Source organism: Rhinolophus sinicus, chromosome 4 (assembly GCF_057876585.1).
Source record: "Rhinolophus sinicus isolate RSI-liver-muscle chromosome 4, RSI-T2T, whole genome shotgun sequence".
NCBI classification, from domain to species: domain Eukaryota; kingdom Metazoa; phylum Chordata; class Mammalia; order Chiroptera; family Rhinolophidae; genus Rhinolophus; species Rhinolophus sinicus.
In genome coordinates, this window is record NC_142504.1 from 97412057 (window position 1) to 97429460 (window position 17404).

Here is a 17404-nt window from a genome sequence, read left to right on the forward strand (position 1 = left end):
TAGCTTTTTTCTCTTGTTATCATAATTTCACCCAGGGCTGCAAGGGGCTCCCGCACTGTCAGATGTTGCCTGTTAAAAGTCATTGTGACTTGGAGAAGGCAGCAAAAGTGACCCAGAGCCTACCCCTTGGAACAATAGCACAATGGCTGGCCCCTGATGACTAGAGTGGGGCAATATATGGCATGAGCCCCAGAAAAATCGCCTACGAACACATACCCAGCAGATATTTGGACACTGCTCTCCCCAGGCCACTTATTTGTAGCGGACGTAAGATTATCTTCTGATCAATCGTAAGTGCTGACTTTCTTAGACCCCACACAAAAACTTGGCCAGATAAGGCCCAAAAGCAGACCGCTTTCCGCTTGACAGTTGCCTGAATAGGGCACCTGGTCATCTAGGACCCTGATGACAACCACGAGGTCAAAGTCAAGGGTCTCAGAGCCACACTGGCCAACCAGCCTCCCTCTTTCATGGCCACAGACTGTGTCCATAAGCAGTGTGAGTGCCTGATACAACCAACCAGGCAGGAGAGAGTGTAGAACACCCATTTACATAATGTCCTCTCTTTCCCTGATTCGCCACAGGTCCCATTTAAACCCGCCCTTCTTACAGTTCCCTGCTTAGCCTCCAGCCCAGCCAGGCACACTTGCTCTATACCAACCACTCACCCTGCCCTCCCACTTCTTCTCCCCACCTCCTGCTGCCCTAGCTGCGTCTGAACTTCCTGAAACCTCAGGTTATTTCTATTCAGCCTGCTGCCACCACCTAAGACCCGTCCCATAACAAAGCACTTTGTACAACGATTACATTTCAACCACAGAGAATCACGTTCCTTAGGACAGGAGAAAACGTTCAACTTAGGATCTGGATTTACAAATCATATCCTCGAACACATTTAAAGCACGAAAAATACTCGTACTCACCTCTAACAAATGAGATGGGGAAAATAGTAACAATACAATGGAGAAACCTGGCAAACGTCACCCTAACCGAGGGCTGAAGGTTGACATCACCAGTGATACCCCACACTGCTATCATGTACCCCACTTCACATCTATGGTATTCTCCCCCAAATCCAAAACCCCAGCCTAACCATGAGAAAACATCAGACAAGTCCAAACGGAGAGACTTGCTTCAAAACATGTGACCAGAACTATTCCAAAGTGTCAAGGTCATGGGGGGAAAAGAAGGACAGACAGGAACTGTTACAGACCAGAGGACACTAGGGGACAGGGTGACAACACGTACTGTGGTATCCTGGTTGGATCCTAGAACTGAGAAAGATCATTTGTGGAAAAGTGAGCGGAATCCAAACAAAGCGTGTAGTTTAGTTACCGGTATTACACACATGTTAATGTCTTAGATTTGATAAATGTGCCATAGTGAGGTCAGATGTAGATGTCAGGTGACATTGGGGGAAGGTATAAGGGACTCTCTGTGTACTCGCTTTGCAACATTTTCGATTACTTAGACTTTATTACACTAAAAAGGTTTAAGGAGGCATTCTCAAAATTTCACAAAGAAATTCCTGAAACTGCAGAAATCTCACAAGCTTTTAGCAAACTGTCAGAAGCCAGTCTGAGTAGAAGTTTTCCTTCTCAAGTACAGTGGCTGGTGGTTTGGCAAATTCTTCCCACCTGGCTGAGAAGACACCTGAGACTCCAGGCTCGGAGTACAGGTTGGGTTGTGGATGACAGGGTGGGAAGGCGCGTCTGGATCTACACCCACAAACCACCCCAAAAAGTGGAGGTGTCTCAGTCCATGGAAGCCTGTCAACCAAATAGCAAAGGGTCTTATTTCCCACCTCTTCTGTGATGTCTCAAAGACACAGAGGAAGATGAATCAACAGTGTTTAAAATGCATCAGAAGAAAGAGTCTCCAACAAGGTATCACAGTGGAGCTGGGAGAGACCTTCGCGCTCCTGGGGCTGACTGACCCTCCATTTTTCTTTGAGGACCCCGAGGCTTAGAGAGCACAGGCATTTCCCTGGCATCTCACAGCAGGTCCGCACGGAGCTGGGACTGGGCCTCAGCTCTTCAAGTTCCCAGCCCAGGGATCAGAGCAAAACCACAGTTGCTCATGTCCAGAGGGAGCTTCGGGGGAGGGGGGCATCCCGGCCATCCACCTGCCTTCTGAGAGACAGGTCACTGGCAATCCAAGCCAGGAAGCCGTCTGGACATCTCTCCTTGTCCCTCTTCCTCGTGCCCTATGTGAGCCCCTCTCTGCACTGAGGACATTTCCCACTGGCTCGACTTTCTTTGGAACCTGTAAACAGTTCACTCGTACCACCCCCGGCCCCAAGATGCCCTTGCTAGATGCTTTATGGATGCCCTTGCTGGATGCAGCTACATGCGACTCACGCGGCTCCCAGAGCTGAGAGCTTTGTTGCCAAGCCAGGGCTGTTTTCTCCCCTGTCAATCCCCCTCCCTTATTTTAGGAGCTTTCCATTCAGAGCTGCCTGCCAGTCATTGTCGTCTGGATACTGGGAAGGAAATGAGCACGAGGAACTCAGGCACAGAGCCCCCCACTGCGAGGGAAATGTTGGCTCACAGCCAATGCATTTTAACACAGGAAAACTCCGGGGAAAGCCAGAGGGCTCTGCCCGGGGTCCTGGGAGCACTGCTTTCCATTCTTCTGCAGGCCTGGAATTAATGCCATCATTCCCTCCTGGGTCGGGAAACCGCAGGAACTTCACCACCACCGAGGGCAGCCCTCCTGCCAACCAAGGGACCATTGCTCCACTGCTCAAATTTCACAAGCATCTCCTGACTCAGGAACGACCTTAACGTTGGCAATATTATTTGAAAAGCAATAAATAGGGCCCCTCCTCTCAAAAATACCCCTTTCCTACTGCCTGGAATACCTCCATTTTATGTGGATTCTTTTGAGTTCAGAAGAGTTTTTGTTTTTTCATCTTCTCTCTAGGGTTGGTTGCAAGGGACAGAATCCTTTCAAACACCCCCAAGCAAAATGGTGTGACAGAAATCTCTGGAGCAGGGGACCGTAAGAGCTGCCTGTCCCCTAAGGACCACCACTTCCTCTGTAAGCTTTGCCAACCCGAAGCCTAAGTTGGGGCCTCCTTTATTCTCTCCAAGCTCTATTAACTTTCCTGCACAACCCTTAGCACAGATAATTCTACACTGATTCTTTTCTCTCTTCCCAGGAGAATGTGGGGGGTCGGGGGCTGTGTGTGCTTTTTCCCATCCTCATACCCCTGGTATGGTGCCCGACACAGGGAAGCCCAATGGCTATTACAGAAAGAAGGAATGAACGAACAAGGGGTCGGCCTGGCTCTAACAGAGACAGCAGCCCAGGAAGGAGGCAGTGGATGTGGCCAGGACTTCCCCACACACACACACCCCATCTCCTCCCAGGACACAAACAGCTAACATGACACCAGGCCACACCACCCAGTATGGCCATCTGCCCTGTTCTCTAGGATCAGCTCCAAAAGGTCACTCCATTCCTAGCCTGTGAGATTTAAAAAAAAAAGAAAAAAGAAAAAAAATCAACGTACCTGAAAAGCAAATTGAATTCTTCCATATTAGAATTCTGTTTTCAGCTTGAATCATCACAGAGCTCAACTTCCCCACGATGAAATCCTTCCTGCAATTAACGTTTGCCGTTTGCAAAGGCAAATTGAACAGCAGATAAGCACATAGAGCTCCCCCCCCCCCCCCCCCCGCCCCATTCCAAGAGCCCAGGTGCCCTGAGCAGCTATGGAATGCAGTCAAATGGAATCTAAGTTTTGATGGTATGGAGTAATTTAAGGGGTTCTATTTTTGTGCTGTCTTTCCCTAAGACCTCTAACGCCACCCATGAAAGCAAGAACCATGGGCTTCAGTCTACCCTCCAGTAACTTAATACCTGTTTAATATGGCTTAAATTCCTTGCATTTATCTCACAAGTCGCGAAGAGCAACTGCCTAACTATACCATGCGTGACAACTGCAATGGATACTGTTTAAAAACTCCTCTTTACAACAAAATTATTTTCAGCAATACATTTCAACTTGGCATATCTTATTACATATTTTTTTAATGAACGTCATATTCGGCACAGAAGTTAATTCAGAGCAATTTCAGCAAGTTCCTCACAGTCAGAATCATCTTGTTTTGCCTCGAGCGCCATCCGTGCCCCCAAGCCTCGTACATATCCCTGGGTTTAAACAGTAGATGCGAAACACACAATGACAGCCCAATGATTGTGAAAGGAGAGGATCTGAACTTGAGTTCCTTCAATTCTGTCATCCTATGGGACCACTCAGAGTTTCTAATAGTGTGTTTAAAATCTGAAGAATGAAACAGAATGGCTGGAGTAATCATTTAAAAACCATGCCTGGGTTAGCTCAGTTGGTTAGAGCATGGAGCGCGTAACAACAAAGTTGCTGGTTCGATCCCCACATGGGCCACTGTAAGCTGCACCCTCCACAACTAGATTGAAACAACTAATTGACTTGGCGCTGATGGGTCCTGGAAAAACACACTTAAAATAAATAAAAGTTTTAAAAAAAATGCCTAAATGAATCTGAATCTAGGGGAAACCTTTCTCGTTTACTCTTGAAACAAATTAATGTAATTCAGTCCATATGTGCTTGTAGGTGACCAACTGTAACCTACATCCATGTTATTAAAACTCCACAGCAACCAGAGCAATTGTTCAGAAGTTAGACTAAAATAGATTTATTTGGGGCAGGAATATTTTATCGCAGGCATGGTTTAGCACTGCTGGCACAAAAAACAGTCTGACTTTCCATTGATTTTATCATTGTTTTAAATTATCTGCAGGCAATGCAGCCCCTTCTTGCCTGCATGCTGTCCGGATGCCTTCCACCCTTGGGAAGCCACAAGTCAGGAGAATTTGGTCCAGGGCTCAGCAATGGAGTCAGAGACCGCAGGTCTGTCCACATTTTCTCTCCATCAGCCTTGGCCACTGGTTTGTATCCTCAGCTTCTCCTCTCGGTCACTAAGTGACAGCTGCACCTCCAACCATTACGTCTACGTTCCAGCCAGGACAAGAGGGAATGGCAAAGGGACACAGGCAAAGGACAGTAATAGCCAAATCAGTCCCTTTTGGTAATTTACTTGTTTTTACTTGCAAAGAGAAAAATGCACTTTTATTATTGGTGATGTACAGTTTTGCGAGTTTTGACAAATGCATAGTATTGTGCAACCATCGCCACAATCAGGGTACAGACTAGTTCATGCACCCCAAAATTCCCCTGTGCTGCCCCTGGGTAGTCAAACCTTCCCCCAGCCATAAGCCCTGGCAGCTACAGATTTGTTCTCCTTCCCTGTAGTCTTCCCCTTTCCTGAGCGTCATGTAAGTGGACTGACAGTGGGTACCCTTCCGAGTCTGGCTCCCGTCACTCAGCACAATGCCTCTGAGATTCATTCAAGTGGTTGCACATATTAGTGCACCAGTTCTGTTCATGCCCAAGGGTAGTATTCCATCGTATGACGGTGCCACAGCTTGTTCATTCATGCACCTGTTGAAGGACATTCAGGTTGTTTCCAGTTTGGGGCAACCATGAATAACTCTGCTGTAAACACTCACACACAGATTTTCATGTGAACCAAATGTTCATTTCTCTAGGATGGAATTGCTAGGTCGTAGGATTAGAGGATGTCTAACTTAATAAGCAAATGCCACACTGTTTTCTCGTAAGTCCTTCTGCTTCTACGTGGCCTTGTCCATGACCTTGTGCAGCCTTGAATGGCAGTGAGCAAAGAGCTTGGGGCTTTAGCTCATGAGACCCAGGGAACCCGCAATCCTCTGCTGTACTCCATCCCTAGCCCAGGGCTAGCGAGCAAGTTTGCCGTCAGCTACACGAGTAGTGGCCGATATTGGAGCCCATTTCTGACACACCTCCAGTTGTAGAGTTGTAGGTGTGTGCATCTTTTAAACTGTTGGTGTGCTGTTTAATTTAATTGAGAGGACAGGAGCAGAGTGTGTGTATGTGTGAGTGGAGAGAGAGAGACAGAGAGACAGAGGGGGAGAGAGAGAGATGATGCTGATTAAAGGTTTACGAGAAGCAAGAAAATCTGATAGGATTTGGGCAGAATCTGACCAGTTTTAAGTTTTCCATCCCTAAGCCGCTAAGTCTTCACAAGCCGTTATTCCTCTCATGGACATAGAAGGGAGACTAAGTTGGGGAATGTAAATGGCAAGGCCCAGAGTTTTTGAGACGATTATCAGATTTGTGTAAGATTGACTCTGCTCTTTAAAAAAGACCACTCGTGCACACACACACACATGCATACACCAGTTCTCTGCAAGCCCAGCACACAGACTGCACCAGCAAATTCGACTTGCGAATGAGAATCGTGAGCAGCGGTGCCGGTAGAACCCCACCCTTGGGCAGATGAACCCAGTGCTCAGAGAACAAGCTTCCAGGAGCTTCCCAGACCTCATGGGCAGCCCACCCTTAGGAAGCTCAACGGGTCCATCCTCCAAAGAAAATTCTTCCAGTTCTCCTGAAGTTTTACCACTAGGGATTCATTCCTTTGTGTCTGGGGTCTCTAAAGCTCCCTGAAAGGCAACCCCCCATGCGGGGTATATTTCTAAGGACTAGGAGAGGGCCCGAAAGCCAGGTGGCAATAGTAGCTGCTACACTTTTGCACTTAGTTTGGGCCAGCTGCCAAACGCTCTCTTCTGCCATTCAGCCCCTCTCGCTATACAGCCCCAGGGTGGTCAGTTCCCTTTCCCAGCAAACTCGCAGACGCGTTGGCTTGTGGTCACGACCACCACCCGCTCACCTCACAATCTCTCCACATTCCACTCCACTACGGCATCAGTTCCACGTCACCAAAACCAAAACTTGTGTCACCCAAAGCGTCAAGGGTCATTTTTCTCTTTTGGGCTTAACCTGCCTCCTAGAAGCATTAGGCTCTCTGGGCTTCCATGGTAACCCGTCCAGGATCTCCTCCTACTGGCCATTCCTGCCCACAAGCCCATGCACTCCCCTGTCCCCTCAACTGCACTGTTAAGTGGGGGTGTAGCCCACAGCTCAGACTAGGGCCTCAGTGTTTTCTACATCTATGAGTCTTCTGAGATCAAGTTATACAGTCCCATGGTTTCCATACCACCCATTTCTTGATGCCCTCGCTTATTTCTCCTATCCTAGCTCCTCCCAGGAGCTCCATCCAGTTTCATGCATCCAGCTACCTGCCTGGCCTCCCCCCTTGGGCATATTGCAGACCTCAGTGACTGCCCCAGGTCACATAGCTAGAAAATGGACAAGGCAGGACATGAACTTGAGTAGATCTGATCTCAGGGCCTGCATTCTTAAACGCTCCTGGACCAGAATCCAAGCAGGTGGCTATAAACTCTCCAAAGGAAGGGCACGTCCATTTCAAAGATGTACACACACAATTGGTACTTCACATGGTTGTCCATATATAAGTAACATGAAATAAAAATAATTTAAGTAACTTTGAGAGGGGGACGATTAGGAATTATTTTTTCTCTTTAAAGGTTTATCTATGATTTAAGTTTGAGAATGACCGGGCTACAAGCTGAAATTTCTACGCCGTGACATGAACACCGGCTTCCATCACCTGGGCCCTGCTTGACTATCTGTCTACACTCTTCCCTGGCTCCCTCCTACATACCAACTCGACGCACCCACGCTTCTGCAGTTCCCCAAACACAACAGGTCTTCCCATTCAGACTTGGGAGTTGGGGGAGGCAAGTGAGGCACTCACGTCAGGCACAAACTGTAAGGGAGCACCAAAAAGCCTAGTAATCAAGATAAGTAATATTTTAATGCAATATTTTTAAAACTCAAAATTAATTTAAAAATAAATCCATTGATGAAGCAAATATCAAAATATTAAACAAAGATAGGCTCAGGACCTCTGCGTTGAGTTTTGTGCATAATCTTGCCACTTAGAATTCTCTCTCCCACCTTATGAGCCTGATAAAATACCCGATTTTATTATTTACTGCAAGTGGTCTTAGGAAAGACACTTTACTTCTTTGATTCTTATTTTCCCCATCTGTAGATGAGGATAAGAATCTCAGATATGGTTCTGAGGATGAAATGAGATAATGAGTGTAAAATGGTTAACACAGGCCACACAGTGGGACAGCCATTGGCAGAACGGTTACTGTTTTGATTCTCTCAGCACTGCTTTTCTTATGACCTCATTCCTAAGAGCCCTGACTTTCCCAGGAAATTTTAAGAGAGCTTTTTCCCAATGTTCCCATTGTATATTGCATACATCTCAATCATAGAAAAAAATTGTATTGTATTATATCATTTATTATAATTGCTTCCATATTTTTTACCCACTAGACTACAAACAATTTAAAGTATATTTTCATTTTTGTTGACTTCTCACATAGAGTACATGTAGAATACATATTTATTGAATAAAGGAATGAATAAAACGAGATCTAGTCCAAGAAGGAACGAACCTACCAAACAGCATCTTGTGCAAGGACAAACCCGTATCTACTGAGAGATTTGACAAATACTTGTTAAGCACCAACAACAATCCAAGGATCCTGTTAGGAGCTGGAGCTACAACAGTGAATAAAATAAATGCAGCCCTATCCCCATGGCATTACAGGTTCCCCGAGGAGATGGACAATTAAAAGCAATTACAAGACAGTGTTAAAGCGTGTTCGGGGAGCTGGAAGAAGCTCCATCTAGTTGGAACATCAAGTGCGAGGCAGACAGCAGTGAGGGATGATGCTGGAAAGAAAAATGAAGCCAGATGACAGAGGACCTCGTAAGCCTTGCTAAGGAATCTGGACTTTATCCCAGTGGCAATGGATGATCACCGGATGTGTATCAATAACAAATGGGGAAAATCCCAACCCCATTGGCTTAAGCAAAAAGAGAATTTTGGGCACCTGCAATTGAAGCCACAGGGGTTGAGCTGGTTTTATGAAGAGCCAGCATCAGGGGCTCAGACCAGCCATGAGCACCTGGCTTTGCCATCTCTCAGCTCAGCTCTGCTCTCCTGCACCCACAGTTGGTTTCTGCCTTGGCCTCTACGTGGAGACCACAGCTGCTCCGGCCTCACATCCTCCCTGGTTCAGGACCAGCAAATCCTGTTCCAGGTGATTCAAGCTAAAGCCCTGGCGTGGTTTGGCTTAAGTGACCCATCCCTGGATAACCACTGTGACCAAGGGAGTAAAATGGGATGATCTGTTTATGGTGAGATGAAATGCGTCCACTCACCCCTCAGATGTGGGCCAAGATGGAGGCTGGTGGGGGTGAGGGGGGAAACACTCCCTAAAGGAAAATCAGAGGTGTGTTGTTATTAGAATGATAAATAGATAGATACTGGGTGGCAAAAATCAAAACAGAAATCCATGACAGAAAGATTTTTGGCAAGGAGTGACTTTGTTATGAGATTTATAGTTAACGACAAACCATGAAACAACCGCACACTGTGGTGGCAATGTGGAGAATGGGTGGGTGGGGCGATACTGCCAGCAAGAAGGAAAGCGAGAGGCCACTGCAATGAACCAGATGAGAAACGATGGCTGCCAGAGGAGGGTAGGGACCGTAGGATAGAGAGAAGTGATACTTGGAGGTAGAACTAATAGAGCACAGACACAAATGAGGAAGCTTACAGGAGCAGCGCCAGTCTAGGGGAGGAGAGAAGAGTTTGCTTTGGATAATGTGGAATTTCAGAAGCTCAAGAAATCTTCTTACGGAAAGATCCAAAAATTGGTTGTCTAAATGAGTCTGGAGCTCAGGAGAGGGTCATGAGCTAAAGATACAGATTTGGGCGTCACCAGGACAAAAAAGGCAACTAAAGCCACAGGTGTGCATGGGATCTCCAAGGTAGAGGATATGGAGAACAGAGGAAAGGGCTGACTCAGAACCATGGTGAGGACCATCGGCTAAGGAGGGAGCCGAGGAAGAGGAGACAACGCGAAAGAGAGGCCTGCGCGATAGGAAACCAAGAGAAAATGAAGTCATGGAAGCCAAGGGATGGGAGAGCTGCAGGAAGGGGGTGAGGACAGCAAGACCAGGTGCTCCCAGGAGGTGAAGTAAGACGTACTGAAAATGGGCCCATCGGACCTATCCACAAGGAGGTCACCATATGCTTGGGAAGAGCAGTTCCGGTGAGGTGGTAGGTAAGTTGACGAGTGAGTGGGAAGTGAGAGTGCTTTTTTCGGAAGTTGGGTTATGAAGAGAAGAGAAACAAGACAGACTGGTAAGGCAAGTCGGTGGCATGGTGTTTAAGGTGGGAGCCCGGGCCTTGACGAGGGACGCATTTCTCCTTTGCACAACTGAGAAGCACCGGAGGCTTCTGAGCCACACCCCAGACTTATATTCAACATCATCTCCTTCTTCTCCCTTTACTCTTATGGAAGGAAAAGAAGAGCAAAGCAGGAAAAAAATAAAAACTGTTTAGAGGTCATTCTAATCCAATGCTTTGCTTCTACAGATAAGAAAACCGGGTCCAGAATGATTAAAGAACTTGTACAGGGTTTTATAACAAATGAGTCGTAGAGCCCCGGACTTCTGACTTCGAGGCCAGAGCTTGCCCATTCTCTCCCCTTCCCTGTGCGCCCACGACCCCCGGATCCAGGACCTCCCCAACACCCACCTGCCCAGCGGGGCCTCTGGCTTGGACAATCCTGCTCTAGTTGGATCCCGCGAGACTCTCGTTCTACATCTTGCTCCTTCAACTCCCTCCTCGCTACAAAACGAGTGCCTGCCAATAGATCCCAGTCTGTCTGCATCCTAACGGCACCTCCAGCAGTTTAACCAGTAAACTGAGGACGTCCTCGAAGGGTGGGCACTCCAGCCCTGGGTGAAGCCAACATTTGGGGAAAAGTCAGGCACTTCAGTGCTTCTTGAATCCTGCTGGGAGGTGTGTGTGTGTGTGTGTGTGTGTGTGTGTGTGTGTGCTGGAAAGAACAGGGTGTGCAAAGCCGTGTCTCAAACTGGAGTGTGGATTTCCTCCTTCGGAGGGCTTCCTACCTCCTGTGGAATGCTCAAGCACTTACCACACCAGCTTTCCAAGCAGATGGGTATTTACTGCGCACAAATGTTACGCTGACTTTGGAATGTTCTCACATGTGCTCTTGTGGATTAATGAGCTCCTAATATTGTGATAATAATCATTTTCCATAAATATGCGTAGTCAGCTTTTAAAAGTGTCACATGGGGTAATTATTAGCTGTCTGGGTGCTAATCGCTTGGGGAAAATATTTACTTGCATGTGAAATGGAACCTGTGTTTGTTTTGTTAAATGCACGGCCTTGCAGCAAGCCCAGAGCAATTACCAGTCTGGTTTAAAGAAACTTGGATACCAGGGAACCAGGATTGAGGGATGGGTTTCTGCCTGTTTTCTGGGGCCTTATCCAGTTTCAAAACCTCACTCCCAGGGTCTTGTGAAATGTTTGGTGGGATTTGGTTTAATAAAAGTATTCTGAGAACCTGTTATGTGTAAGGTGTTCTGGAAAGATCAACATCTTCGAAACTAGATGGAGGAAGATTAGATCCTGGCACTGTCTGACTTTAGGTAAGTTACTGAACTTCTCTGTACCTCAGTTTTCTCCTCTGGAGAATGGGATGATACCCACAACCTAAGGTTGTTAGAAGGATTAAATAATATACATAAAACATCTAGCACCGAGCCTGACATATGTTAGGGCTTCAGCACATATTAGGTCCTCTTCTCATAGGCATACTGTGGGGGATACATGAATAATGAACACATAGCCCCCACTTTCCTGGACACTGAATCCAAGGGGAGCTTGCCCAGACTGAATCCAAGGAAAGCCTGACGAAAGATGGTCTACTAATTGGAGGAGGATGCAGAGGTAGAAATGATACCACCTACTTAGGGGGAAAACTGGGTTCAAACCCGCAAAGGGACCTGGCCTTACCCACGGACAGCGGACATGACCTGGTTCGCGGAGGCACCTACATTGGCATTTTCGCCCTCACTGGTGCCTGAAGTTTTCTCATCAACTCATTTATGTGACGCATTACACTTCCCTTGCATACCCCCCAGGGTGGTGAGACAATAAGCCCCTAATACTTCAGGGTGAATAAATGTTTCCCAGTTATAGGGAAACAGAATAAAGGGGAGGAGGATTGAAGAAAGGGGAATTTAAAAAGGTATTAAAAGGGAAGATGAGGGGAAGGACGGCCATCTTTTTACCTTAGGCTGCCTTTACTTTTCGTTTCCCTTCTTTCCTGGACTAAAGTGGGAAGTCTCTGTCCTACAGACAACAGCAAACTTGTGGCCTCTTCCTGTCTTGCTAACCTGGAGGCTGAACAAATAGGCTAACATAACACATGTCCACACCCACCCCTTGGAAATCTGTGATTGATAGTTAGTGATCAGATACCCTAAGCTCAACCATACTCAGGAAATGGTACAAGTCAGGATTGCGTGAGATAGGTTTAAATTGACCCCCTAAAAATGAAGTACTTCAAGCACATTGAAAGTCTTCATTTACCTGCAAATAATGCATAGTCATTCCAAATTATTCTGTTTTTTAGAAGTTTACATGATAGAAAATCCCTGAAAATACCTGAACACTTTTAGTTTAGTTGAACTAATGTGTACTTGAAAGTAGTCCTACTGCATTTTCTTCAAACTTATTTTCTAATTCAAATTTTCCCTTATCCAGACCATGTCTTCCACTTGCCATGAACCCCAGCCCCAAGAGATCAAGATTCCAGATAGAAAGTAGAGGTGTGACCTCAATACTTTAACCCCTTGGGCTTGTTTTCTCATCATTGTAAAGCAAGGGCTTTGGTGCATTACTTAGGCTCTTTTGATTGCAAGAAATAAACCCACTCATTACCTCACATTAAAAAAAAAATACATTTTACTTCTGATTCAAGATGGCAGCCTGAGCACATATATTCATTTCTTTACCCTCCTGGAATCTCACTGAAATTAAAGTGTAAAAACATAAAAAGAAATAAACCTATAAGAGTCAAGAAACTGATAGTGGGGTAAGGGCAGAGTGACAAATAAATGAGAAAGTTTGATAGATTTCTAGAAGGCAGAGTGGATATTGCTGGACAAAAGAAGCCAAGAAAACTACAGGCCACAACGCACCACAGAGAGTCTGCAGAAGAAGATTCCAATTCGCCTGGGAAAATATCTTCTTTGCCTCTCCGTGTCCCTCTGACTGATGGTGACAGCAAGAGCAAGAAATGAGATTAAAAACAAGGAGATTAATGAAAGGCCTCAATCTAGAACAACATACCATTTGGTACCCCAGCTCCCCATATTTTCTACCCACCTCCACCTCACTTCGTGTGTGTGGGTGCCCAGCAAGTATCTCTGTGTTAAAATAACGTAGTGGTTCTTCCCTATAGTCATTGAATGAACTGACTAAGGTTTCAGGTATGCCTGTGGGTGAGACCATTCTGCCATTATGTGCATGTATTGGGGATGGGATGGTTTGATTGATGTGTTCCAGTGCATTTTATATTAAAATATGCCAGCCAAGCAGACACACCAAGAAGCTCCAAGTCACACGTTGCACTTAAGGGAGACAGTTGGGGGGTGAGGAGAGAAGACCTACTCCCCACTGAGGAAAATTCGTACCATCCTTCCTTGTATATGAATGGAGTGCCCAGGGGCACCAGGCCCTCAGGACGACCAGCAGTGCGGAGGAGGAAAACACGCAGAAACATTGATTCCCTGAGAAAATCGAGATGATTCTGACAACTTTTAACTTTTTAAAATTGAAAACTCATCAGAGATTGGACAGCACATTTTATCCATTTAACAAGAACAGACTGCTATGAAAAAGGAAGGACAGTTTTACGTCACAAAGGAGCTCTTAGAAATGCAAATACCATCATTTCTGTTTTTTAAAAAATAGAAAGACACACAAAAAATTATGTTGAGGAAATTACTCAGAATGTAGACCCTCCACCCTCAGACAAGTTAGAGATTCAAAACTTTAAAAATGAGTGAAATGATAAGAGACTTAGAGGACTAATCCAGGAGGTACAATATTTGACTGGTAGGTGTCCCAGAAAGAAAGCACAGTGAATATGGAGGAGAGGAAATTATCAGAGAAATAATACAAAGGCAATTTCCCAGAGCTGAAGCGGGACCCCAGTGTTTAGACCACAGGCTCTGAACAATGAATGAAGAGACTCCCAACTAGACACGCCCTTGTAGAATTCCAGAAGACCAAAAACAGAAAAAGACCCTGAAAGCTTACAGAAAAGAACAAAGGAAGAAGGCTCAGACACCATTGTGACAACAGAGACAATGCGGCAAAGTTCTGAAGGAAAATTCATCAGAATCTAGTTTTATACCCAAACAACAATCAATCCACAGTGAGGGTAGAACAAAGACATTTTCAGATAAGGACTCAGAAAGCCTGCTTCTCCAATACTTTTTCTAAAGAGGTTACTTGAAATCTGGAAAGTAGGCATGGGGAGAGAACCGATTGCAATAGATTGTGAAATTAGGAATATTTTTGAAAAGTTGAGGATATGATAAAACTATATTTTACAAGAAAAATTAGATAGTAATTAGAAACTTCAGGGGGTCAGAGGGAAGCTGTACAAGAAAGCAATGCTCCAAATGAGAAGCTAAGTTAATATGAAGTACAATCTTTATGCACTGATGGAGAATTCATGGGACCGCAAAGCCAGCCAGGAGAAATGCAATCCTGGTCCTTCTCTGGCCCTGGTCCTTCTCAGTACAGTACATGGTCATAACGACGTAAATGCTGTTTTCTACATAAGTGCCAGTTTTCAGTCACATGAATGGCTTGGTTGGGTCTACAGCGCAGGACGAAAACGTTAAGACCCCTGATGTTGTGTGTTAGTCAGGATAGCGTAACCATTTTATTAAACAAGGCCGGCCTGGTAGCTCACTGCTCTCCCATCTGTCTCCACGTGACCAGGTGAGCTCCCCCACCTGATCTTGACACGAAAAGGTCTTTGACATGAAAGACTTAAGGAGATGAAAGTTGACTTCTTCTCTGGCATTCAACAGCCAGCATTGCTAACTTCTAGAAAATAGAGGAGCCCCAGGGAAATCTAATAACAGCCCTACTTAAGAGCACACGACAATTATTACCTCCAACTGTGAGGGAGGCTGAGTAATTAAAAAGGGTTCTTTATTTTGATTAAAAAGATTCCTTTTAGTGTTTCTGAGTCTTTAGTGAAAGCCCAGAACTCTATTTTTAGACACAAAACAAGATACGTGGCCAGGGGCAGGGGTGTAATTTAACACATGGAATGAGCATTTGTAACCTGAAAAATGAGCACACGCCCCCAGTGGCCCCCAGATCAGGCCCGTCCCCACCCATGGCTTTCAGAAGGCACGGCAGCATGGCAGCCCCAACCCTGCTGCCTGGATTAATAGGAGGCCCAAATTAATTGGTTTTAATCACTATAAATTTCCTTCCCAATAAAATTTCAAGAATTTCCAATCATGCTGATTTATATGTGTAATTAGAAATCCATTCACAGATGTCACACTGCTAGGTGGTGGGTAGTATAAGCCCTGGCTTAACTCCAGTGTGAGGCCTGAGCAATGAAAAAATGACAAAGGGGGACTTGGCAGGAAGCTGGGACCGGGAGCATGCCCCCACCCTAGGAAACTCAACACCCAAGGTCACGTGGGGCTACTGACCACCAAGCACAGATTTTGCCCTCTGCATATCCCACCCTTTCCCTGCCCAAACACCCCCAGCCCAGATAGGCGCAGACTGAGGGGCTTTGCTGGGATCGCCTCACTGAGATAACCATGCTGGCTAAAACTGCACTGAGGCCTCCAGGCCTCCCTGTGTCCAGAGTAGCAAGGAGCATAATAACCGTGGAAGGACAGAAGAAGTCAGCCTCCCAGCTCCCCACCCCCACCACGCAGGTTATTGCCTTTGCAAACTGTCCACATTTCAGATTGTCTCAACGCACGCTTGTCTACACAAGAGGCCAACGTGCTGGCTGGACGTCCAACTCCTGCTCACTGTCTTTCCTCCTCTGTTCCCATACTCCCTCTAGCAAGGGCCCACTGTCACAGTGCGAAGTGGGGGCAGAAAAAAAAAGGACAACAAAGGTTGAATTTCAGCCCCTAAAAAGATTGCAAATCAGCAACAGAAGGAATCACCCTTTCGCTGCAGTGACAAACAACAGGCAAGTCTATAGAGGAAGAAGCTGCACCAAGAGTTTTACAGCAGGACTTTAAGCGTATCAGGACTGGGCAAGTGGGAAGAAGAAAGGAAAGGAGATGGAGGCCCAGCGGACTGGCAGGCGGCACCAGGTGTGTGGCCCTCAGGTCTCCAGAACCTGCAGAAAGAAGCAGGCAGAGTCAGGTCTCAGTGGAAAGGATTCATTCCAACAGGCTGGGCAGCAAGAATGAGAAAGCGCTCTAGGCTGAGTGGCAACGCGGTGAAGAAACCAGAGTCAGGAGGCCCAGCCAAGGAGTGTGGGCATCCAGCCGAAAGAAAATGTGGAGCTTGGCGCTCTCGGGGCCGGGCCATCCGTGGTCCTTTCTGGGACCTCCTAGCTAGCGACAGGATTGGAACCAAAGGTGAAAGAATACAATGTGACCAAGGTGTCGGAGGTTGAACCCCAGTTTCAGCCCCATTGGCCCTGTGGCCTTGGATGAGTCACCCGGCCTCACCTGTGTATCACAGCTTACAGGGATTCTGCCCTTCCATCTTCACATCCATCACCTTTAGCGTGAACTTCACTTTATCTCATTAATGCCAATTTACAGTGATGGAAACTGAGGCACAGAGTGGCTATGTCACTTTTTAAGGTCACTCAGCAAAGAGAGATGAAGGGAAGGAAATGGATGTCTACTAAGCCCCCACGGGCTTTCTGTGGATTATCTTCACTATAATACAAAAAGGACCAAAAAAAAAAAATCGAGGCTCAGATAAGTTAAATATTAAATCCCTCGCTCCTGGCCACACAGCAGGTTGGAGGTAGAACCATGGATACTCACCCAGAACAGGCCCAGCTCCTGCCTCCCTTCCCCCCAGCTGCAGGAAAGTCAGTGGAGGTGGGCAGGACACTGAAAGAGAGTTTGTAAATGTGGAGGCAACGTAAGTTACTGTTCAGGTTGCAGAAGTCTGGCTCTCCGGGTCTGCATCTTGTGCTGCCCTTCTCCCTGTCCCTTGCCCAGGACAGGGCTGAACCTGGAGTCACTTTGTCAGCTGAACTCCAAGCTTAGGGTCCAGGGAAGGGGTGACAAAGGGCTGGGGTTTGTGGGTATGAAAATATTTGTGGCATTAGAAAGTGCTCAGTGGATACGATGCAAAGACCGCTCCATGGGGAGCTAGAGGGTGTTAGACCCTAAGAAGATATATTAGGGTCAGGGAATCAGTAAGAAACACCTTCTTCTTCTGCTCAATTTCTGCATCAACTGAGAAATAAGCTAAGAGTCAGAGGGAGCCAAAATAATAGCATTCTGGGTAAAACTGGTTT

General features: G+C 46.4%; 1 long non-coding RNA gene across 1 annotated transcript in view; it reads right to left on the minus strand.

The window, feature by feature from the left end:
* LOC148758422 (uncharacterized) overlaps nt 1-3617 on the minus strand; it is a 36668-nt gene extending 33051 nt beyond the window's left edge. The window contains exon 1 of the long non-coding RNA XR_016020991.1: nt 3518-3617. This is a non-coding gene — a long non-coding RNA (uncharacterized LOC148758422). The remainder of the gene's footprint in view (nt 1-3517) is intronic.
* Nucleotides 3618-17404: the final 13787 nt, after the last annotated feature.